General features: G+C 42.8%; 1 protein-coding gene across 1 annotated transcript in view; it reads right to left on the minus strand.

Annotated features, from left to right (window-relative positions):
• CPEB4 (cytoplasmic polyadenylation element binding protein 4) overlaps positions 1-24,355 on the minus strand; it is a 185,926-nt gene that overhangs the window by 150,727 nt on the left and 10,844 nt on the right. Inside the window, exon 2 of the mRNA XM_073355775.2 lies at positions 7,991-8,051. The gene's annotated coding sequence lies outside the window, so the exon portion shown is untranslated. The remainder of the gene's footprint in view (positions 1-7,990; positions 8,052-24,355) is intronic.

A 24,355-nucleotide genomic window follows, 5' to 3' on the forward strand; every position in this document is an offset into this window, starting at 1 on the left:
AGTTCTAGACAGTTTGGTTGAGGGGCAGAGAAGCATCTCAGTTTGTGGCCGCTCATATGAGCAAATTCCCAAACTCATGGCAGGGTTTGCTTATCGCTAATACATATGTACGAATCCAATCCTGTGACCCGATGCGTACACTCAATACACTCTTTTAACTCCTCCCTTCAGGCTAGACACCTCTCACAGATATAATGGGGTAGGCTGACTGAGCCCACAGATTCTCATTAACCTCTTCCCAGCCAGTGCGGGGTCCCTATACCCCATCACACAAGGTAAAGAGAGCATAATTCCAATGGGGGTATCATTGCATCTGTACATCAACCCTATCCCCAAAGTGAACCAGACATGCTCTTAGGGTTTAGCTAGTTAGATGCAGGAACCTCTGCTTCCCCCTCTGTGCAGTCCACTCAAGTTTCCCCCTTGCTAGTAGTTTGCCGGTTCCCCCTTCTCCTCAATCCTCAGATAGGTTTTTGGCTCTTACCCCTCTCTTGGTGCCCTCTACCCTAGAACACCCCCACCTCCAACCATACAAGCACATACTCAGCCACCTACACTCATGCACCTACAGAGATCTACTTACAGCCACTCAAACCAACATGCTTCCATATCCATGCACCTAGCCCCCCACTGATACTTATACCCAGGCATGGACAGACCCATATGTTACAAAAAGACCGCAGTACTTTGCCGTAATTGCCCTGTGGCTTCTGGAACACATGCTGTGGTGTCCTGAACCATTACTATCAAATATATTAGGGTTTCTACAACTATACATGTATCTACACCTACCCACTTTCTCGTTCACACTGAGGCAGCAACATATCCCCCTCCTCTCTCTCTCAAACACACAAACTAAACATCCACTCTCACCTAGCCCTGCCCATTGCCAAATAACACCCCCCACCTCCAAGTAGCCTAATAATACAGACGATGTTTCCTTTTCTGGGTCCTATCACAAGGGGTGTGTAGGCGGGCGGGGGGGGGGAGAGGAAGGGGGAGAAGCTTTGGGCTGGAGTTGATTTCAAACGTCAACAATCCCATAGCTAGTCTCTTGAGCCCTCAGCCCTATTTATAGGAAAGATGGATGTGGCAGAGTTTACTGGGGCTCTTTATTATTGTTTACAGTGGCATGAAACCAAAGGAGAGTACAAATAGCACACCGTGACACCCACCCCCCGCAGGAGGTTAAGGAAGCAGCTTTGTCTCTTGGTTAAAATAAAAGAAAAAAGTCTCTCAGATTTTTCCTGGGTGTTGGGAGGTCAGTGCTACCTTGGCCTTAAGGTGACTTGTTTACCAATCAGGTATCGGGGAAATGCTAATGCCTGGGAGCAACTCCTGTCAGGCTGAATAAATCCTTTGCTCCCAATTCTGAAACACAATGGCACATGAATGACTAAGCAATTCTGATAACAATTCAATAGGCAAATGTCAGCTTGCTTTGATAAAACATTACTTTTGGAGCAGTTTCAAGGCAGTTAAAGGCACATCAGCATCTCTCTCTTAACGCAACCTCTCTCTTATTCAGGCAGACCCTATCCAGTAGATTTAACCATTTATTTTACAACAATCATAGCTAATTTTTCAAGGTAATTTGAACTCCTATGAGTTTTCATGAACAGAGCTGGAAAAAAACTGCAAAAAACCTTCCTCCTTTCTAAGGTCCCAATTCCACTGTAATTTCTACGCTGCCACAGTTGTCCTTTGACACAGTTATGACACAATTCAATCTGCAGAATAAATGGGACTGAGCCATGTTATATCCATGTTTCCATATAAGTGTTTGGACTTTAGCAGAGCTGTTCTCACATACTATGGTGATGAACGAGAGATGTAAATACTGTAAGTGCAGTTTAAGGGGCAGGATTAAAACATAGTTCAGTCCTTTCAATAATGGAGAGATAACCCATATTTTAGCTATGTTAGAATCTGTGCTGTACTTGGGTTCCTTAAACTAGTAAACCTCTCTTCCCCCTTTTTTTCCAGAGAATATTTAAGTGAGCAGCTTCCCTTTATTTGTACCTCCAACACACACTAAAAAACTATCTCTGAAGGATGTTGGCTTGTACAAAGAAATACCCTCGTGTGCAGACTTGTGCTTATGTCTTTGCCTTAAGTCAGTTGTAAAATAAGCTCCTCAGCACTGCATCCACAATAGGGACTGCAGTGCAGATGGAAAAAGCATAGTCACAACCAGTACTGTCTCTCCACTGATAGATGTGTATAATTTGGGAAAGGAGGGGCTTACAGAAGCATCACACACACTTGCAAATAAGAAAATGGAGATACTTGCACTTCTTCTCTGAGCTCTCTCTAGTTTCCGTTTACATAAAGGGCATTTGGTATGACAGTTAAATGCAGCTGAGTCCGAAGGCAGAATTGGTGAAATGCTGGCCCCACTGAAGTCAATGGGAATTTGGTTCTGGGCTGTGTTTGGGGAATGCTACCTACCTTACGGCGTGGAAAATCAAAGAGAAAAGGGGATAAAAGCCCCTTGCTTTTCCGCCTAACACATTCATAATCAGGATTGAGTCACTGGTCCTGGCAAACAACACAGCCACCATTTCCTTCCACAAGCATTATCATTCCCTTCTACCATAGACTCAAACAGCAGGTGATTTGACATTCTCCAAATCCACTGTCAAGACTGGCCACTTTGGATCTTCTGAGAAAGGGTGGGATGGGTGTAACTACCATCCTCCACACTCGCCATCAAGCTTTTGGCAACCAGCTAGCTCACGTATGTACACAGGTCACCTCTACTGGAGTATGAGCCAGTTCATTTGTAAGAGTTCTGTTTACTGACTGAGGTCATGTCTACACTACAAAATTAAGTAAGCCCACATACAGCTGCCACAGTAATTACATTGCTTGTATCGGTAGTCGTGTCTTCACCAGGAGCACTTGTGTTGCTTGTACTATTGGTGTGGGTCACTGTGGGATAACTTTTGAAAGCCAGTAACAGTCAATGTAAGCACCACTGTGTCTACACTGACACTGCATCAACCTATGTTGACATTGACACTGCACCACTCAAGGAAGTAGAGTTAAGTTGCCATCGTGGGGCAGTTATGTCAGCAGGAGCAAAGTTTTAGTGTAGACACTTAGATAGTTAGGTCAACATAAGCTGCCTTGCGTCGACCCAACTCTGTAGTGTAGACCAGGCCTAAGATATGTGAAATCAAGCCAATTCTTTTTGCTCAATTGCCAAGGGATGCTAGTCTTTGCAGGCAGAGGTCTCAGGTCTGAATCCCACAGTTTTTGCTTGATACCATATGTATGTAAAGAATGCAGAGAGAGAGAGAAAGAATGTATGTGTGTGTGTAATCACAAGATGTTATAAGATCACCTCAGCAACAGTCCTGCTCACCACTGGCCTACAAAGCTGCAGTGCCCAGCAGCTCCCATTTGACAGCACAAAGCCTCCTTGCAAAATCATCATGCCACTCCTTGTGGCTTTGTTGTTTTTGATATTCTTTGAGAGTTTTCTGTGATGCCTGATTTGCTTTATTAGAGAAACCTGCTCAAAGGGATACGTGGGCAGGCTCAGCTTGATTTGTGAACTCCAACAGGAGGAGCAGCCAGTAAAATTAATGAGGTTTGAGGCAAGTGATTGCACATGCAGACCAGAAGACATAAAGCATTATCAGACTGTCTAATTAACTCAGGCCACGTGCACAATAAACCATGCAACCACTGCTACTTGTACACACACATTAGTGTCTAAGTGGGGACAAATTTGCAAGTGCAATTTTGGCTGCATTAAGAAGGAAGTCGTCTGCTTCAGACACAATCTTGAACATGCAAAAAAAAAAAAAAAAGAAATGGTGCATTTCTGTGAAGGGTGAAGAAGTTTTTCCCAGTGGTTAGTAGGAAGCAACACTATAATGGACAATTTACAGGTCCCCCTGGCCATTTGTTTAATCCCATCCTCTAGACTGTAGGTCTTGAAAGTAAATATTTTAAATGGGTTCTGTCCTCTCACCATTTTGAATGAAGTGTTGATTTTACATTAGCAACAGGTAGTGTGGACCAGAGATTACATCAAAGAAACAGGAAATCTGGGTTCAGATTCCAACTCTGCTATTGACTTATTGTGTGACATCAGGCAAACACTCAGCCTCTGATTCTCCATCCCCCACCCAATATGAGCTCAGGTTCAAAAAAGAATATGCCGTGCTGATGAAAATACAAGTTTTTCAATATTATGACAGAAAAAAGAAAAGAATCCAAGAGATTAGAGATGAAAAAGACAATGCTTCGCAATGAGAAAGTGCCTTAGAGTGCTCAATATCTGCTGTCAGTAGGCAACATGTGGATGAAGGTCCAATCAGCTATGATAGCAGACTATATCATCTTGGGGCCAGGATGTGTCAGCGGTACACTATTTGATTCCCCGGCTCAATGGGGCAGGAGGGTAGAATCCTGCCTATGAGTTGCACCCCATGGGTGGGCGGAGAAGAGGGTCCTCACTCCCTTTGCCCCAGTAGTGAACCTGTGCAACACAAGGCATGATTTTGCCCACAGTTCAGAGAGTCCCAACCCCAAGTAGCATACACTCTACAGTAAATGGAACAAATACTGTTAATAGCGATATAAGGGAAGTTAAAAGGACCAACAAGCTGGGTCAGTCTGCATTAACAGACCAAAGCAATTTGGATTTCTCTCTCATCTCTTTTGCACAAATTTAAAAAACTTGCAGTGACTAAATTCTGCCATCAGTTACCCGCATGCAGCCCCCACTGTTTTCAGTGGGAGCAGATCTGGATTTTTCATTTGTTTGTGAAAGGAGGGCTGAATGAGTCTGAATCTCAGGGTACCCCTCCCTTTCTCCCACCACTGATCCTATCGCCTCCACAAATACAAACATTCTGGGAGACCAGTCTCTCTAAGCAGCCTTCCTGCGCCAGGGAGGCCAATGGGTTTCTAGAAAGGCTGACAACGCCTGTGTTTTGTTTTCCTGTAGCTGGAATGTCTCCAAAGACGTCTCAGGTGCTGGTGAGACCTTCCAGAACATCCATTAAGAGTTTTCTTTTCCTTCCTGCATTATTTACCATACAGTCCTGCAAGTTATTTCTCCAAATCATCCTTTCCCCTTACTGCTGTTTATATTATAACACCTTAGAAATATGTTTCTTTACAAGTGGTTGCCAGCAGGGTTTTTTGTCTGTCTGCTCCACTACACATGTACACAGACTGGTTTATTATTGTAGGGTTGCTCAGGACCGCTTGGTCACAGATACCAGTTCCTACCAGTAGGCTTGCTGCTTGGCTTCACACATGGATTTGCTGTAGAAAAGTTGTTTGTAGCAAGTAAGTGCTAGGCTGTGCATACTGCATTGTTACTGTAGGGATGCTTCTGATTATCATATTGGCTTGTTGTTAAAGAGTTGCTTCTTGATGGGCTATGCACATTGATTTGTTATTGCAAGGTTTCATCTGATTCCTTATGAGGACTGGGCTGCTGGAGATGATTATTCTTAATCTTATTGTAAACAGGGCATTACAATATTTCTTCCAACAACCTGACTATTAAAAAAATCACATGATCTTTGTAAGAAGGTTTAAAAAAGAAAACCAAAACACCACAGGACAAATTTTGGGCTGGGCAAGCTTAAAAATGTCCCTTTAAAGATAAACCAGACCTTCCACTAGAATGAAAAGACTTTTTGCACCAGGAAGGCTTCCCTTAATTCACAGCATTAACTTAAAGCTTCCCAACAATCCAGCACTGAAATTAGCTTCTTGTTTCAAATCTAATTGTCCTGCTCCTGCCCTGAGAGCACCTGATTGGAATGTGATTGCAATTCTGTGCCATGCATTCAAAACCAGTGCACTTGCCTGCTTGCTTCAGCAGTTTTTGGTAAAGTTCAATGGAGTTCCCTGGCTTTGAAACATAATTGCCTCACTGCAGTAGTGACTCCAGTCTCCAAAGGAAAAAAAAAAGGATGGGGGGAGAGGGAGATGGGGGGTAGACAGCTGATTAGCACATTTCAGACACTGGATGCAATCTTTTGGGGGGGGAGGGGGGCTGTTTTTCAGCACTGCTAGTGAACCGGAAGGTTAAAACAAGAAAACAAACTAGAAAAGAAAGATCACATAAGAAAATATGCACACCCAGACAAGGACATATAAAGGAGTCAAGAGCTTGGGGAACCATTTAATCAGAGCCCTAATGGTTCCATAAGTTATTATGTTTGAACTTCAAAACAAGAAATATTCATTTACAATTAGATGTTTGCAAATTAGGGTCAAGCAGGTTCATATTTTTAATTGCTCTCATTTCCACCTCTGTGTTGTTTCTCATTGCTTTAAATCCCTTATTGCTTTCTCTGCGGGCCAAATTCATCCCTGAGGTAACTCGACCAAAGTGAGTGAATTTGATCCTATAAGCATTCTCTGGACGGATGCCTCTTATAAACTGCAGAAAAAAATAGATTTCTGCCTGACCTGTCACATGTCTTTGTAGGTCTGACTGTCTGTGTGTTCAATCTTCCAGCCACAGTAACCCAATTTCCTGAAAATCAAACTGTATGCTACTCCCTGTTTCAGACATTACTGCTGTCAACAGCAGCTACTGCAGATAGTAGGGAACCAGCCCTCCTAATTGCAGAGGGATTAGTGTCCACAGTTTCAGATGGCAGCAGGATGTATTATGGTGGAGTGATTTAACCTGCAGCTGGATTTTCACAAACTAGTTTGACTCTGCATGACTGAACAACCAGGATGAAAACTACTTGGTTCACAAATTCAATAAAACATCACTGGAAGTCAAAGCAGAGGCTTGTATCTGTTTATTCACACAGTTTATTGAAATCATTTGTAGATTTGTGAACACAGTACAAACCTGATTATTCAAACATCAGTTACCAGAAATAGGGTCGTGTCCTCTACAATCTGTCCGTGTCATTGAAAGTTCCTATGATTGTCCAAAACCTTGATCATTCAAACTTACTCTGTGTCCTCTGGCATTTTGATATCTGAATCTCTATTATCTATGTACAGTGTGTGTGCAGCACAGCATTACAGGGAGAAACTGTTTCCCATCCCCCAGGCCAGAGCCCTGGTGCTAATGTAGTTAAATTGATTGGATAGTGGTATATGCTTGCGCTCTTCATAAAAAGGCATACAAAACAGTTGTACATTAAATACAGGAGGGAATTAAATAAGTAAGTATCTGGCTACATGTTGCATGCTGGGAATGTGACGTGCACATCACCGGCCATTACTGTGAGTGAATATGAGAAGTGGAGACTAATGGTACAATACATACATAATATGTGTGTATACACTGTAAATATACATACATATGTGAGGATATACTGTCCCCTTAATGTGCACACACAACCCCCACCTTAGCATCAGTGGGTTTTATGCACAGGTATCAAGAGAAAAATAAACCCCACTTAGTATAGACATACCAGATATAAATATACATATCATTTTGCTATATTATATTGGCTTTGACTTTTTCTCTCTACCTGGGGAAAACCGAAGTCAGAAGAGTTGAATTTTTATGGTCGATGCTCTGGTTTTTTTATCGTACTCCAAGTCCTTTCAAATAACTGCTTGGTGCCTTTGAGATTGTAATAATTCCCAGAGAGTTTGCGAGTAAGCATAATATATGAGTCATACTCTGAGGGCTTGTGGCAGAAGAGATTATATTTGCACAGTGTATAATGCTAATATATGTGCATGTCTGTGTAGTAATATTTTACATTTATATAGCACCTTTCATCTGAAAAACCCCAGAGCCCTTCACAACACCTCGGAAATGCAGCCATTTCTAGGTGGAGAACACAGACATGCACCCAATAGTGAAGGGAGTAGCTGAAATTTTGGCCAAGGACACCAGTGAACAAATTCTACTCTTCCAAAAAAGCGTCAGAGAACATGATTTTTAAGAGCTCATTCACAAGACACACACACACACACACACACACACACACACTTACTTGTCTAAAAAGATAAAGAGTTACAGTGACCTTACCAGGATTTTGGCCTTGCAGTCTTGGTGGTGAAATCGTGTTACTGAAGCCATCACTCCAGACCTATCAGGAACAAATGAAATGGGCATTGCACAGAGGATCTAAGAAGAACTGAGGAAAAGGAATTCTTTACCCCAGCCTAGTATCTTGGTGTGGAGTGATCCATAGGCACTCCACTGCTGCCTCTTCAATCCCTGTGCGCACCCATTACTTGCGTGATTTAGATCTGTGGATCTATGTAGTGGTAAATCTATTACTCATCTACCCCTAACATGCTACCAAACGCTTCCATATAGAGTCCTAATCTGTTCTTCACTCCCTCCTTCCCGCCCTCAACTGCACGCACACATACACGATGTTCAGCGGGACCAGTTCAGTTCTGCTGCATTTATGGCCTGCAAAGGCATCTCTCCTCCGAGTTGTTGATTGTCAGGAGACTTAGCCCTGCATCATGTCATGTTCAGAACAAGATCATCACAAGCCATAAGGACTCGTACTCTGGGAGCAAGGGATTGGGTGTATTACATGAAAGCTTAAATTCTGCAGTAACTGATGGGGCCATCACAGAAGGGCTGGTATAGCCAGTACCACCCACAAGCAGCTCAATCTCAGCCCTGGCCCAGACAGAGCCGGGTGGCATCTAGCACCACTTTCGAAAACTGTCTCAGCAGGTTATGAACTAGATTTCAAGTAGGTACCAAGTCTGATGTGACTGGGAGGTTTCCTCAATCCAAGCCAACCAGAGTGATTGTTTGATGCAGAGCCTCATGCACCACACCAGGAATCCAGAGGCGGCCTTGCCAGACCATTTTGCAAACTAGGTAGGGGGTTTGCTGTCTGTTCCATTAGCTCTTAATGAAACAGAAGAGCTATCCATTGACATCCCATTTTAGAGGGCAATGAGATAAACTCCATTAAAATGGCATCTAGGTTGCCAGGGGACAAGTTAGAAAGACATTACATAGACTGGCAGTAAAGGAAACAGAGTCCCTAAAAATAAATCACACTAAAGCATATGCAGTCACTGCTAGGACACCTGAAGTTTGCACATATGGTCGCTCCACTGGGAAAGGCCTTTCTGCTGCAGGCGTGCAAATCAAAGAGCTTGCATCTCATTACCAAGGCTGGCAAGGCATCAGTCAGGGCTGGAATGAAATGGCTGAGATTCCCATGACACTGTAATGGGGTGACAGTTTGGCAGCTTCAGCAGCTATGCAAGTCTGATTGACCTGTATCTTTCACAGATGCAGCAGTGCTAATAGGCATGGGTGTTTACTTTCCAGGATGAGGGTGTCTTGGCCTGTGGCATGGAGCCAAAGGTCCCAGGATCAACTCTCTAGATAGTAGAGGGTTTCTTTGGAATTCTTCCTGATAAAACCACAATACTTTTTGGTTCCAGCAATGGCCATCTGGGGAGGAGGTGAGGAGGGCTCCAGAAGGAGGCACTTTCTCCAGATCATGCAACAAGGCCTAATTGTTACACAGTCCACATGACCTACATTATAGCCCCTCAGAGATTTTTTTGTTCCCAGATGGTTGCTGTTGATCCTACCCTTTAGAAGCAATAAAATAGGGTGTCTGGTTTGTATGATACTAGCCTAATGTTTCTTCCTCTCTCCTCCGTCACCACCATTCATCCCAAGGGGTCCCAGTTCAGGTTCAATAACATATGAACACGTGCAAAATCCCATCCTTCTTGAGGAAACCTGGCAGTATAATAAGCCTGATCTGGTTAAGAGAATCTCTTCTCAATATTTAAATAGTGTGAGGTCAACAATGTTTCCTTAGTGTGGGCCAGATCCTGTCCCCTGCATGCCAATGTAAAACTGGAATAACTTCACTGAAATCAATGGAGTTGTGATACTATCTACCTACTTACCAACCTACATGGTGCCCATCACCTTGAAATTAGAAGAGTTTCCAAGTATTTAAAAATAACTATGCTCTTGATTTACAGCAATAAACTACAACTGAGATCTGAACGTGGCCCAATGTTTTTAGTTTATTCCATAGGAAATGGAAGAAGATTGGCACATCTATGGCTTTGAGGAGAGAGACATGCTCTGAGCCTTCCTAATAGGGATTGTGGGGAGTTTTGAAGGAATGCTAGTCAAAATGTAATCAAATGAATGCTTCTCAGGACTCATTAACATATAGCTTTTGCCACACAAATACACAAAACATAGAGAAATTGTGCATTTATAACTTACTTGGCTGGATAGATACTCCCTTTCAGATATACTTAGCTTCTGATTGAACTCTTGGGGGATCTCTTAATCATTCTCTCTTCCCGAACCATCTCTGTTATGCTGTGTATGGTTTTGTTTTCAAGTCCCTCTACTTCAGTGCCTTTCACATACTGTCCCTACTCCAAAGTCCCTCCTCATGCACACTCCACCTCTGGATTTCAGTCAGCTTTGCTAGCTCTAATACTAAACATACAACAATTATTGTATTATCATTATTACAATCTATTTGGCTAGCTCCAGACCAATACAATCAAAAACCAACCCCAGTCCCCCACTGCATTGGGGCAACACTGAACTATTGCAGACTTTCGTCCCCCTCTCCCTTCCTAATGTACAGTACTTTAGATCCAGCTGATCATGAGCCAAAAGACTTCTTCCTGTAGGTGTACTCTATGCTAATAGTATGTCTGGAACCCCCCGCCACTGTAGCATTGCTAACCATTCTCTTGCCTAACTTAAAACACAGCATTAAGCAATGCCCCACTATATCTGCTTACTGTCCATTTTTCTCTAACCTTTGATAAAACTGACTCTATTCTGTTCATGCCTTAGTCTCAAGCTTGCTTTCAGACCCAGTTTCCAGCTCAGTCGATGATGGCAAGACATAGTCAAAACCAACAGGTAGGCAAGACTAGAAATCCACACTTTCAGAAGACCTTGCTCAAGTATTTGTTTAGTGCTGAATTCGATGAACTCTACAAGGAGCAATATGACTATTACAGAAAGTAGCATGTGTTCATCCAAAGAGGAAGATGTCAGAAAAAAAAAAAAGTCCTTAATAGGAGTCCTGCTATTAACCAGCTATTGTAGAACATTTCACAAGTACAGCTCGACAATACAACATAATGCATGGCCATGCAGCTCTACAATACAACATAATGCATGGCCATGCAGCTCCCCAGCTCTACAATACAACATAATGCAGCCTTCTGGCCCACCCCAAAAAGTGCTCAGTACCCTCAACTCCCACTGACTTTAATGGGAGTCAAGAGCACACTGTGCCTTGCAGGCCTGGACCCTTCATTTCTAGAGCATCTTTCAAACATGTGGTGTCCTGAGATCTTTACAGGTCAAGCCCATAAAAGGTGTCGAAATGAGAGAACACAGTGATGCAAAGTCAGGATACGGAATAAATGAAAGCTTCCAACTCTAGGGCTAATAAAGGAAAGAGAGAAATTAAGAAGCAGAGGCAAGGGAAAAAGGAGATGCTTTAAAATGAGATTTCAAAAGACCTGGAGAGTTGATGAGGCGGAGAGATACAGGAATGGAATGTTTTGTAAAATGGATTAAGTTAGAGGAGCATAAAACATTAGAAGCAAAGACTGAGGGCAGAGGGAGGGCACTCAAGGACACTGCAGCATATAAGCAATATAAGGCAATATAAGCCTGCATTGAACTTTCTTATTCCTGGCAGCCTTTTTTTGGACGCTATTCTGGGGGTTGCCATTTCTTGGGAGCTCGCCTGCTGGGACAAGGTCACGAGTGGCAACTCTGCAATGCTTGTGTGGCAGTGTGATATGACGCAGCTTCCTTAAATGGCACTGATGCAGTTGGACACGATATTGTTTGGCGGATACTGGGACCATTCACATCCCACAAACTGGGCTACCAAGTGGCAACTCAGATTGTGTGAAATTCAGCAGCTTTCCTTTGCAAGGGATCAGGCCAACAGTTTAGCTGGTTCCAATCCAGACACTGCTCAGTGATCTGCCCCGCTCTCAAAACTCCCCTGAACTGGGCTTTGAGTCTAGGGTGTGAACAAACCTCAAATCAAATCTCAGTCAACACTGACAATTGTTGCATGGTTTGACCCAAACCCATACAATGATTATGGGTTCACTGGAAGGCTAAAGAATATTATGGAACTTTCCCACAATACAATGTGTCTCGTCAATGTGCATTGTGTGTGTGTGTGTGCAGTGTGCCTGTGCAGTGTATATGAGCAGTGTGTGCAGGCAGCATGTGTACATGCAGTATGTATATGTGGAGTGTGCAAAGCAGTGTACAAAAGCAGCATGTGTTTTCTTCCCAGGGATTGGGATGGAGGTGAATCAAGAGGAGGGTGGAAGAGAAAGGAGACAGAGAAGGTGCAGAAGGGTTATGCCTGAGGCAGACCTGTGCCCACAGGGACCACTGAATCAGAGGTGCAATGCAGGACAATCCTCAGGGTTGCCCTAGTCTTGTGCTGCATCAGCTCCTGCAGCCCCTGAACATGGGAAATGCAAGCTACCTGCCCTCCATTGGCCCCAGTGAGAGCAAGGCAGGCATCAAACCCTGCCATTTCTATTTGGTAGTGTTTTTATACACATATTGCACAGATATAAATGACAACATAAAGTGCCAGGCAGAATAGAATCAGACATGAACTGAATATATTACATTTCCTATAGCAGTAAAGGGAGAACACTTGTTTAATAACCATGTGGTGGCATTTTAAAGTCTCTACCTTTCGCCTAGTGTTCAGAGATGCCCTGTGAACTCCTGAGAGAGGTGGGCTGGGGGAAATCCAGACTCAGCAGATTTTTTTGCTGAACCCTTAAACTGCAGGTGAGGGATGAGTGTTCCATGCTGGAGTTTGTGTTGCTTTGACTCAGCGGTGCTGCACACACTGTTTTTGTCTCTCCAGAAAAGATATAAAAGCTAAGTAAGGCCCAGATTGTAAAGCTACTTAGGCACCTAACTACCATTGAAATAAATGGAAGTTAGGTGCCTAAACACCTTTAAGAATCTGGGCCTTAAAGCTATTTTTTGGAAAAGGGTAAGCAGTTCCTCTGAAGCAACCTGTTGTGGTCTGTGGGCTGGAGAAAACGAAGGTAGATTGCTGTACAGGTTTCTGGTTGCAACCTTGCTACATGATACCTAGGCCAGACTACACACAGACTCCAGGATACAAAAAATACCAGGTAGGCTTATACCAAAGATGTCATCGTGTCTGAGGGATGGGATAGAGAGGGCTTCTTCCTCCAACAAGAACAGCCATAAAGACAATGGTACAGATTCCGCCCTCCCCTCCTTCCACTCTGGTCCAGCAAAAGAGCTGGAAAGTCAACCTATCCAGCTACCCAGGAGATCCCCCTACATAGACAACATTCACAGGTGCCAAAGAGCTGGCCTAGCATACGTCACAACCACGTAGGGGTGTGACCAAAAAAAGAGGGCATGATCAAAGTACTTGTGCACCCTGGTTATTCCCAAGTGCTAGAAAGGCCATGGTGTAAATTAAACCTTGGTTAACCAGATGTAAATTAAATTGGCCTTTGGGTTGTTTTCACTTAGGCTGGGGACAAGAGCTGCCATAAGAACATAAGAACGGGCATACTGGGTCAGACCAATGGTCTATTTAGCCCAGTATCCTGTCTTCCAACATTTGCCGTTGGTTCCTAACATTCTGTTAGCTTTTTTGACTGCTGCTGAGCAGACGTTTGCAGAGAATTATCCACAGTGACTTGAACATTTCTTTCTTGAGTAGTAACACCTAATTTAGACCCCACCATTTTGTATGTATAGTTGGGATTATATTTTCCAATGTGTATTACTTTGCATTTAGCAATGCTGAATTTCATCTGCCATTTTGTTGCCCAGCCACCCAGTTTTAGAGATCTCTCTGTAACTCTTCACAGTCAGCTTTGGACTTAACTATCTTGAGTAATTCGATATCATCTGCAAACTTTGCCACCTCACTGTTCACCTCCTTTTCCAGATCATTTATGAATATGTTGAACAGCACTGGTCCCATGAGAGACCCCGCTAATTACCCCTCTCCACTGTGAAAACTGTCCATTTCTTCTGACCCTTTGTTTCCTATCATTTAGCAGTTACTGGTCCATGAGAGGAACTTCCTGCTCATCCCATGACTGACTACTTTGCTTAGAAGCCTTTGGTGAGGGGGCTTGTCAAAGGCTTTCTAAAAGTCTAGGTATACTATATCCACTGGATCACCATTGTCCATGTTTGTTGACCCCCTCAATACCTAATAGATTGGTAAAGCATGATTTCCCTTTACAAAACCATGTTGACTCTTCCCCAGTAATATCATGTTCATCTGTGTGACTGATAATTCTGTACTTTACGATAGTTTCAACCAATTTGCCTGGTACTAAAGTTAGAAACACTGGCCTGTAATTGCCAGTATTGCCTCTGGAGCCTTTTTTAAAAATCAGTGTTACATTAGCTATCCACCAGTCATCTCATACAGAAGCTAATTTAAGCAATAGGTTACATAGCACAGTTAGTAGTTCTGCAATTTCATATTTGAGTTCCTTCAGAACTCTTGGGTGAATACCATCTGATCCCAGTGACTTATTACTGTTTAGTTTATCAATTTGTTCCAAAACCTCATTCGTGGACACCTCAGTCTGGGACAGTTCCTCAAATCTGCCATCTGAAAAGTATGGCTCCGTGTGGGAATCTCCCTCACATCCACTGAGGTGAAGACTATTGCAAAGAATTCATTTAGCTTCTCCATAATGGCCTTAGCTTCCTTAAGTGGTTCTATAGCACCTTGATTGCCCAGTGGCCCTACTGACTGTTTGGCAGGCTTCCTGCATCTGATGTACTTAAAAAAATTGCTGTCGGTTTTTGTCTTTTGCTAGTTGCCACTCCCCTTGTGGGTTCCATGACTAGCCGCCCCAAGAAGCAGGCATTAATGGTGTCTAGAAATTTTACCTCTGCATCCCATCGGAGGTGAAATGTTCCCAGTCAATATAGGAATAGTTGAAATCCCTCATTATTATTGGGTTTTCTGTTTTTGTAGCCTCTCTAATTTCCCTGGGCACTTCACAGTCACCATCACCATCCTGGTCACTAGTATATTCCTACTGCTATACTCTTATTATTCAAGCATGGAATTTCTATCCATAGAGATTCTACAGTACTGTTTGATTCATTTAAGATTTTTACTATATGACTCTATGCTTTCTTTCACACATAGTGCCTCTTCCCCACCAGCACAACGTACTCTGCCAGCCTTTTTCATTTGACTGTGTCTCTTCAGTTCCTACCTGTACTTTATGAACTTCTAGCCTCTCCTCTTTATTAAAATATAGAGTATCCCCTTTAATAAATCCTCCCTAAAAGATGTGTCTATCCGAACCATGTGCGCCGCTGCATCTGTCGGCCTTTCCCCAACCCTTAATTTAAAAATTCCTCTATGACCTTTTTAATTGTAAATGCCAGCAATCTGGTTCCATTTTGGTTCTAGTCTGCAGCCAGCCTGAGAATCCAAAATCTATCAGTCTGGTGTTCAAATGCCTTTGTTCTCCCTTGCAATCCATGTCTCACTGAACACAATTCAGATTCAGTTCAGGATCTGGGCAAGTACGCTTCCTCCTAAGCATACAGCATGCAGTTCTCCATCAAACGTCACCCTCTTGCATGGCTGAACCTATTTTGCTGAAATGATAAATCCATCTTTGGGAAAAGACCACGCAAGAACATTTCAGCCTAAAAAGAAGATTTTCAGAAAGCCGTGATCAGGTAAAAGCAGAGGTAATAATGGAAACCTTTACTGAACCCTAATTATAGCATCTGTTAGCCATGAACATGGCAATTATTACACAGCAAATACTTACTTTACTTTAATAGTATATCTAATGTCTGTGGTTTCTGCACCACACAGACAAATACAGAATAAAGAAACATTTTCACTACACAAGAAAGTAGAAAAATGTTGAGTCTTACAGCTATATCATATCCATGCATTTGATTCCCTGCTTCTAGGTGTTAGTCAGCTCTTCAACAACTTACCACATGCCCAGTCCTGTATTCCCTGTGCACCTAATTCTTCTCTTAACTTCAGTGCACAAAGAATGTACTATTGGGCCTCAGAACTCACAAAGCTCAAGCCAGCTTCCTTGAGCAATAGCTCATTACTAACTCCTTGGAAGCCTGAAACTGAAATCTGCTTCCTTACTGAAACAGATAGGCTTGCTCATGAGCACTAAGCTCGACACACTGTTTTATGATTGTGGGGCTGCTTGTGAACATTAAGATGTGCGCTTATTAGCACAGTAGTGTCCAGGAAATGTGGAAATTGTTGAAGTTGTGGTGGAATTCTTCAAGGGCTTCTTTTCCATGGGTCCAGATGATAAAGATGTCATCAATGTAGCACAAGTAGAGTAGGGGTGTTAGGGGACGAGAGCTAAGGAAGCGTTGTTCTAAGTCAGCAATTCCACCATGACTTCAACAATTTCCATCCCACCATCAACCTCAGCCTAGACCAATCCACACAAGCAATCCATTTCGTGAACACTACTGTGCTAATAAGCGACGGTCACATAAACACCACCCTATACTGGAAACCTACTAACCGCTATACTTATCTACATGCCTCCAGCTTCCATCCAGGACACACCACATGATCCATTGTCTACAGCCAAGCTCTAGGATACAACCGCATTTGCTCCAATCCCTCAGACAGGGACAAACACCTACAAGATCTCTATCAAGCATTCTTAAAACTACAATACCCACCTACTGAAGTGAAAAAACAGACTGACAGAGCCAGAAGAGTACCCAGAAGTCACCTACTACAGGACAGGCCCAACAAAGAAAATAACAGAACGCCATTAGCTGTCACCTTCAGCCCCCAACTAAAACCTCTCCAGCGCATCATCAAAAATTTACAACCTATCCTGAAAAATGATCCCTCACTCTCACAGATCTTGGGAGACAGGCCAGTCCTCGCTTACAGACAGCTCCCCAACCTGAAATAAATACTCTCCAGCAACCACGCACCATACAACAAAAACACTAACTCAGGAACCTATCCTTGCAACAAAGCCCAATGCCAACTGTGTCCACATATCTATTCAGGGGACACCATCATAGGACCTAATCACATGAGCCACACCATCAGGGGCTCGTTGACTTGCACATCTACCAATGTGATATATGCCATCATGTGCCAGCAATGCCCCTCTGCCATGTACATTGGCCAAACCGGACAGTCTCTATGCAAAAGAATAAATGGATACAAATCTGACATCAGGAATCATAACATTCAAAAACCAGTAGGAGAACACTTCAACCTCTCTGGCCACTCAGTAAAAGATTTAAGGGTGGCAATTTTGCAACAGAAAAGCTTCAAAAACAGATTCCAATGAGAAACTGCTGAGCTTGAATTAATATGCAAACTAGATACCATTAACTGGGGTATGAATAGAGACCGGGAATGGCTGGGTCATTACACATACTGACAGGTTTCAGAGTAGCAGCCCTGTTAGTCTGTATTCGCAAAAAGAAAAGGAGTACTTGTGGCACCTCAGAGACTAACCAATTTATTTGAGCATAAGCTTTTGTGAGCTACAGCTCACTTCATTGGATGTGTTCAGTGGAAAAATGCATCCGATGAAGTGAGCTGTAGCTCACGAAAGCTTATGCTCAAATAAATTGGTTAGTCTCTAAGGTGCCATAAGTCCTCCTTTTCTTTTTACACATATTGAATCTATTTCCCTAAATTAAGTATCCTCAGGCCTTCTTGTCAATTGTCTAAATGGACCATCTTGATTATCACTACAAAAGTTTTTTTCTCCTGCTGATGTTAGCCCGCCTTAATTAATTAGCCTCTCACAGTTTGTATAACAACTTCCAACTTATCTGTATGTGTGTATATTATATATATATAATCTTCTTACTATATGTTCCATTCTATGCATCGGATGATGTGGGCTGTAACCCAAGAAAGCTTATGCTCTAATAAATTTGTTAGTCTCTAAGGTGCCACAAGTACTCCTAATCTTGGTACAGTCTCTTTAATTCATCCTAAACCTTGTGACATAGACTATTTAATTTAAAAAAAAATCTAGGAGCTGGTGGCCAGAAACCTGATGAGATGAATATTCACATCAGGGTGTTGTTTTTTACATGACACAGCTACCATTATAGTGCCAGGTTCCAAAGTGCAAAGGCAAACAGAAAACCTTTGAGAAACCCAAATTCCTAAGAAGGCCACTTGCTAATGGCCACCTTACAGATCTCTAAAAGGTGCCAAGAGCTAGTATGCAGCTGCCTTTTCTATTCTCAAGCTTTTTCTACGGTAGGGAATTCTGGGGAAATTTTCCCATGGTTACTAACAGGCTTGCAGTGTCAGCAACCTTGGGAAGATGTGGGTATGAATGTGCCTGTATGTGAATGTGGATGCACTTTGAATGGATGTTAGTGAGCATTTGTATGGAGTAGCTTGTGCCAGCATGCAAGAGCATATGTGTGCATTTGTGTGCTAGTGAATATTTCTGTATGAGGTGAGTACATGTGGATGCATGTACATTTATGCAAGATCACTTGCATTGGAATGTGCCAGAGGATGTGAGTATGCGTGACCTTGTGTGACTCCATGCATGTGAGGACAAGTGTTTGGGTGTGATGGTGCCTATGGCAGTTCAGACCACAGACCCGTCACTGGGCTGGAGCAAGCAAGGAGAAGGTAGCCGCTACCAAAGTAATACTGTGAAGGCTTCCTTCAAACAAAATTTATCTTCCAGGGCTACTGGAGTTTAGTCTGGTGTGAACAACTCACTCCTCTGAGTCCCATCACATCCAATACAGCTGATATTTATACTGAAAAGGTCCTTTTATGACTCTGCCCTCTCAAATAATTGATAAGCTCTTGCTGCCTTCTGACCTTGACGGTCCTTATCCCAGCTGTGCCTAGTGTTTGGTCCCTCCCCTGCCCATCTGACAACTCAATGCACTAAAAACAGGTGGTTGTGGGGAACCCTAGGAGCAGGGGCTTGATTTCTGCAGCAAGGACGCAGATCCGCTGGCAACTATGGGAAGGGGAATGTTGCTGAACAAATATCACACATGCATGTTATTATTTACCGCTTTATGTATTTCACTGTCTTCCCTTGCTATTTCTTCTCCTCCCCTTTCTCTCTCTCCTTCATCACTGCCTTCCCTTTTCTTAAAGCCTAATCCAGCACCCCCTGAAGTTACTAGGGATCTTCCATCGAGTGTGTGAGTGAGGAGTCATTAAAGCAAGGAGCTGAATGAAGGGTATATGTCACCACCTGGGATGGTCCTGGAGCAGCTGTTAACTCTGTCCTCCTCCTCCAAGTTCATCTCTCAAGTCAGAGGCGTAAATGTGATTTATTTTAAGGATTAAGTGTTGTATTATAGTCTATGTAAAGCACCCAGAGTTTGGCAGACATGTCCTATACCGGAAATACATACATCAGTATATGATTCATTCCTGAGGTTTGATGGTTTACTTCACACCCCTTTAGTTTCTTTTGGGATTTTCTAGAACCCAAATGCCTCCTACTTAGGGATGATTAGGTGCTGGTGGAGAGTTATGCACTCCGTGTCTCAAGATACAGTGGACCTGATTTTGATCTGATTTACACCAGTGTAAGTGCCCCTGATTTACACTGCTTCTAAGTGAGATCAGAATCAGATCCAATATCTCATCGGAGGTTTGGTTGTTTGGGGCAATTCAGTCCCTGCATGTCCAAACAAATGAAACATGGTTTAGCAGCACCTGGATACCTCAGTGATGGGTGCATAACAAATACAAACAGTTCCATTAATAACACTGGGCTCCATCACACCACCCTGCAGCAGCGTAAATTCTTCCCACAGAGGCAGGGTTCTCCTCCATCCCACACAAAATAACAAAGGGTTTATCCCCCAAACTATGCAAATCTCCCCAGATCTGCACAGATTTACGTGGTGTTGCCAGAGGCCCTTCGAGATTCACAGAGATCCTGTGCCATTGGCTCCTCACCCCCGGCCGCTCTGCCCTGGCTTCCTGGACTCATCAGCCAAAATTTGCCTGGCTCCAACCCCTTTCAAAGGAAGGTCCCAACGAAGAGGTGTTCCAAAAGACAGTATGGACTTTCTTTAGCATTTTCCATGTGGCTGCTGGGGACCACACTGTAAATCCCCTATGTGCCCCCCACCTGTCCCTACCACCCCAGATCTGAGTGCTCATCTTAAGTCTCTCAGTTACAGCTGGCATTTGCTCACAGGTTTGTATTTGGGGGGAAGCTGCGTGCACAGCTCAGAGCAGGCCCTGTGCTAACTATTGCAGGAAGCTGCAGAAGAACCAGAGAAATTGGACTGCAAAATTGTTGGGATTATTTTTTTCCTCTTACATTGACTAATGAACTTTCTTCCTCATTAACATCTCTTCAGGTGTATCAGCTTCCCAGCTCCAAAGGCAGAGTCTGTGCAACAGCCCTGCACTGCCATCAGGTGAGTTCGAATGCAACCTGGCAGACCAACAGGGTGGAAGATTGGATTACCCGTGTGTCAACAATAGGGCATCGCTCTCCTGACCTCCCTTAAAACGGAACTGGGATTGGGAGGGGTAGGAGAGGAATAAGGAAACTAGCATAAAAAGCATCTTCCTAAGAGCTACAGGGTAAATCCACAATGTTACAGCAAAAGGCACTAGAGCAATTTTTATATAGCTGTTTAAAGTTAGGACATCCTCAAACTTGACCTACCCTCTCTTTCTGGTTTTAGTTAAAAACAAAAGCAAAAAAGGGCGGAGGGAGGGAAAGAAAAAATAATTAGTTCTAGCAGTTGGTCCAGCATTCAAGAGCAACCCTACAATAACAAACCAGTGCATGCCTCCCATCACTCATGAGAACCAGTATATGTAGCCCAGCAATACCACAATAACAAACTTCCAATGGTGAACCTTGGGTCAGTCCTGATTTTCTTCTAATTAATTTGCCTATCATCTGTTATATTAACTTCTAATTATGAATGACTACTATTGCATCTATTTATTGGTGGTTGTGTACATGTCCACTACACTCCCCATCCACTAGACACTTGATACTGTATCTGTTAATCTTAACCCACCACATTCTTAAACCACCTAATCTTAACCCATCACATTCTTAAACCACCATGGTTATGTGGAGGAAGATATACTGCTCCACACAGATGAATACATAAAAGCTTTGAGAAAATAAAAATGCATTAAACTTTTATCTCCGGTGCTATGGCTACAATAAGCAATCAAAGAAACTGACACTCTCCCAGGGCTCTGGACTGTCTGAAGGAATTTTTTTTTACGGGGACTGGCTAAAAGGATCTCAAACACCTGCAGCCCTGTTTTTGGTTACTTTGCATTGGTTAAATGACAAGCTGTGAGCACTGCATATAGCTTAGAAGAAGGCAGTTTTTCAGTCATATCAGGGTAGGGGGAGGAAATATTTTTCACCCCAAGGATTTCATGATGAAATCCAATTTTTTTTAGATTGCAAACATAAAATCAATAGGAGCCATTTACAAATCTGACACTCCTTTTAGAATCCTGTTGAGGAAAGTCTAATCTCATCTCTTTATACAAGAGTCTCTCTCCCTCTCTATTCCTTAACTTCTGGGGCCTGTCTCTCTCTGCATGATAGGAGTAACTCAGGTTGCAATGAATAGCAGTTAGTTGCATCTAATGGCAGGATGATCGATCCACTGTATAGTTTCTAAAGCTACACCAGAGGAATTAAAATTCTGTCTCACAAACGCTAAGTGATCCTTTTCATTTACTTTTCAATAACACAAATTTCATTTTTCATGCTATATCCATAAAATGGCTATTTTTCTCATCAAACTATGTGAAATGGGAAATTCCCCATGCTCCTGAAGAAACACATCTGATTATCATCCACAAGGAATTTTCAGTTTCATAATCTCAAAAAAGATATATTGGAGTTGGAAAAGGTTCAGACAAGGGCCACAAAAATGGTTAGGGGTATGGAACGGCTACCGTAAAAGGAGAGATTAATAAGACTGGGACTTTTCAGCTTGGAAAAGAGACAACTAAGAGGGGATATGATAAAATCATGACTGGTGTGGAGAAAGTTATAAGGAAGTGTTATTTATTTCTTCTCATAACACAAGAAGTAGGGGGTCACCAAATGAAATGAATAGGCAGCAGGTTTAAAATAAACAAAGGAAGCATTTTTTTTTTCACACAACGCACAGTCAACCTGTGGAACTCCTTGCCAGAGAAGTTGTGAAGGCCAGGACTGTAACAGGGTTCAAAAAAGAACTAGATAAGTTCATGGAGGATAGGTCCATCAATGGCTATTAGCCAGGATGGGCAGGGATGGCGTCCCTAGCCTCTATTTGCTAGAAGCTGGAAATGGGCGACAGGGGATGGATCACTTGATGATTACCTGTTCTGTTCATTCCCTCTGGGGCACCTGGCATTGGCCACTATCGGAAGACAGGATACTGGGCTAGATGGACCTTTGGTCTGACCCAGTATGGCTGTTCTTATGTTTCCCACTTTCATAATGTAATAGTAATAATCTATCTAGTATAGAAGATGTTATATTTTTCTGAATACTTTCAGTGTGATTGGTTTTAATGAAAAGGGAAACAATGAAACAAGAAAAAACAAAAGTGAAATTTCCATTTGAGAGCACATCATGTCTCCTTTGTAACATTCTGCATCAGCGCTGCCTCACAAATATAGTCTCCATAGACACTTAAAGATGCAGTCCATAGAACTCAAACTCGTTCCAGTTGCCAGCAACACACACCACAGAACAGTTACAGAATTCAACAAATTATAAAAATGTGTATATTATTCAAATATTTACCTAAGGTATATGTAAAGTGTTTATTACGGCAACACCCAGGTATTTGTATGCATTAGTATCAACAATAATATTTAAAATGATATAGGGGACCAGTCTTGCAAACACTGAAACATACGTGTAAATTTACTCACATGAGCAGGTCCACTGAAGTCTATGGTATAATTCACATAAGTAAAGTTACATGCATGCTTAAGTGTTTGCAGTATGAATTGAGGCCAATTTGGAAGGTGTCACGTACACATAGCATACGTTGCATGGATAATATGTTGCACAACATGAATGACAAATGAACAGCGAATATACATTTTCTCCCTGGGTTTATGATCTTTTTGAAAGGCTGGCAGGCTTAGTACACACTGTACATTCTTCAGAAGAGAATTATGGGCTGGGTGAACATACCTTGTACTTCTCAACTGTTGCGATAATTTGCCACCTGTGCAGCCAAGCTGTTCATTCTGTAAATCTACAGGAAGTAAAAACTTGAGCACTTCCCCTGGCTGCCAAAGAAAGCTGACTACAGCACTGACCACCACCACCCCTTCCCCCATCCATCAAAACACACAATGCTGCGTTGACCAGTTAGATATATGAGTTTGGATGCATAGGATTAAACAGCAATCACACACTGGGAACTCTGATAGGCAAAACCAACACACACGCAAATTTGCTCAACTCCACAGGTTTCTGCTCTACACTGCAATTGCTACCAACCTGAAGAAGGACAGGGTTACAAAATAGCTGTCCCCCAGCAAATTTAAAAAATAGCTCTGTCTTGCTGTATAAAAGGGACAGAATAATGTTTTAACTGAGCTCCTGAATCATGCTAAAACCCTGAAAAGTGGGGCCCCAATTCTACTCTGAATAAACTAGGTTGCAGTTACAAAAATCATGTTCAGAAATGGGAATACAGACCTAGTATGTTTCACAAAACCTACATGTGGAGGCAAACCTGACCTGATAGTGTCTCTTTAAATAAAATATCTTCTATTGTGTTACCCTAATTCCTCCATAATCTGCCCACCAAACCCCTCCCCGAGACACAGCTGTGAAGAAGTGGAGATGGGAGACTTCCTGAAGCACCCAGAGCTCAAGTCTGAATTCATTTTCTTTAAATGTCGATGGATGCAGGAGCATCTGTGCCTGTGTGCTGGGAATGCTGTCTGCAATTCCAGAACTGTCCCTGGCAATCTCTGCTCCTCACCATTACCCCCCAAATTACTGACACAGTTTGTGATTTACTGTTAGTGTTGTCATTTGATTTTTCCAAATGCATCCCCTTCCTAACCAGAGTGCACAGGGAATGGGAAATAACCTCTACTTAATGCTTTGCAGTCCAGTCTATCAGAAAAATCAGCATTGCTGCTACAATGCTGGAATGTTTCAGTTGAAATTGCCACATTGAGTTCAATCATTTTGTTCATGGAGATTGTGTGTGTGTGTGTGTGTGTGTGTGCGCGCGCACACGTACATGTGCACACCCCTCCTTCCTCTGCAATGGCTCCCTATTGTAATTCAGCCGGCATTTCAGCACATACCATGCCTGGCTAAAGCCACCTAT

The sequence above is a fragment of the Lepidochelys kempii genome, chromosome 8 (genome assembly GCF_965140285.1).
Source record: "Lepidochelys kempii isolate rLepKem1 chromosome 8, rLepKem1.hap1, whole genome shotgun sequence".
Taxonomy (NCBI): domain Eukaryota; kingdom Metazoa; phylum Chordata; order Testudines; family Cheloniidae; genus Lepidochelys; species Lepidochelys kempii.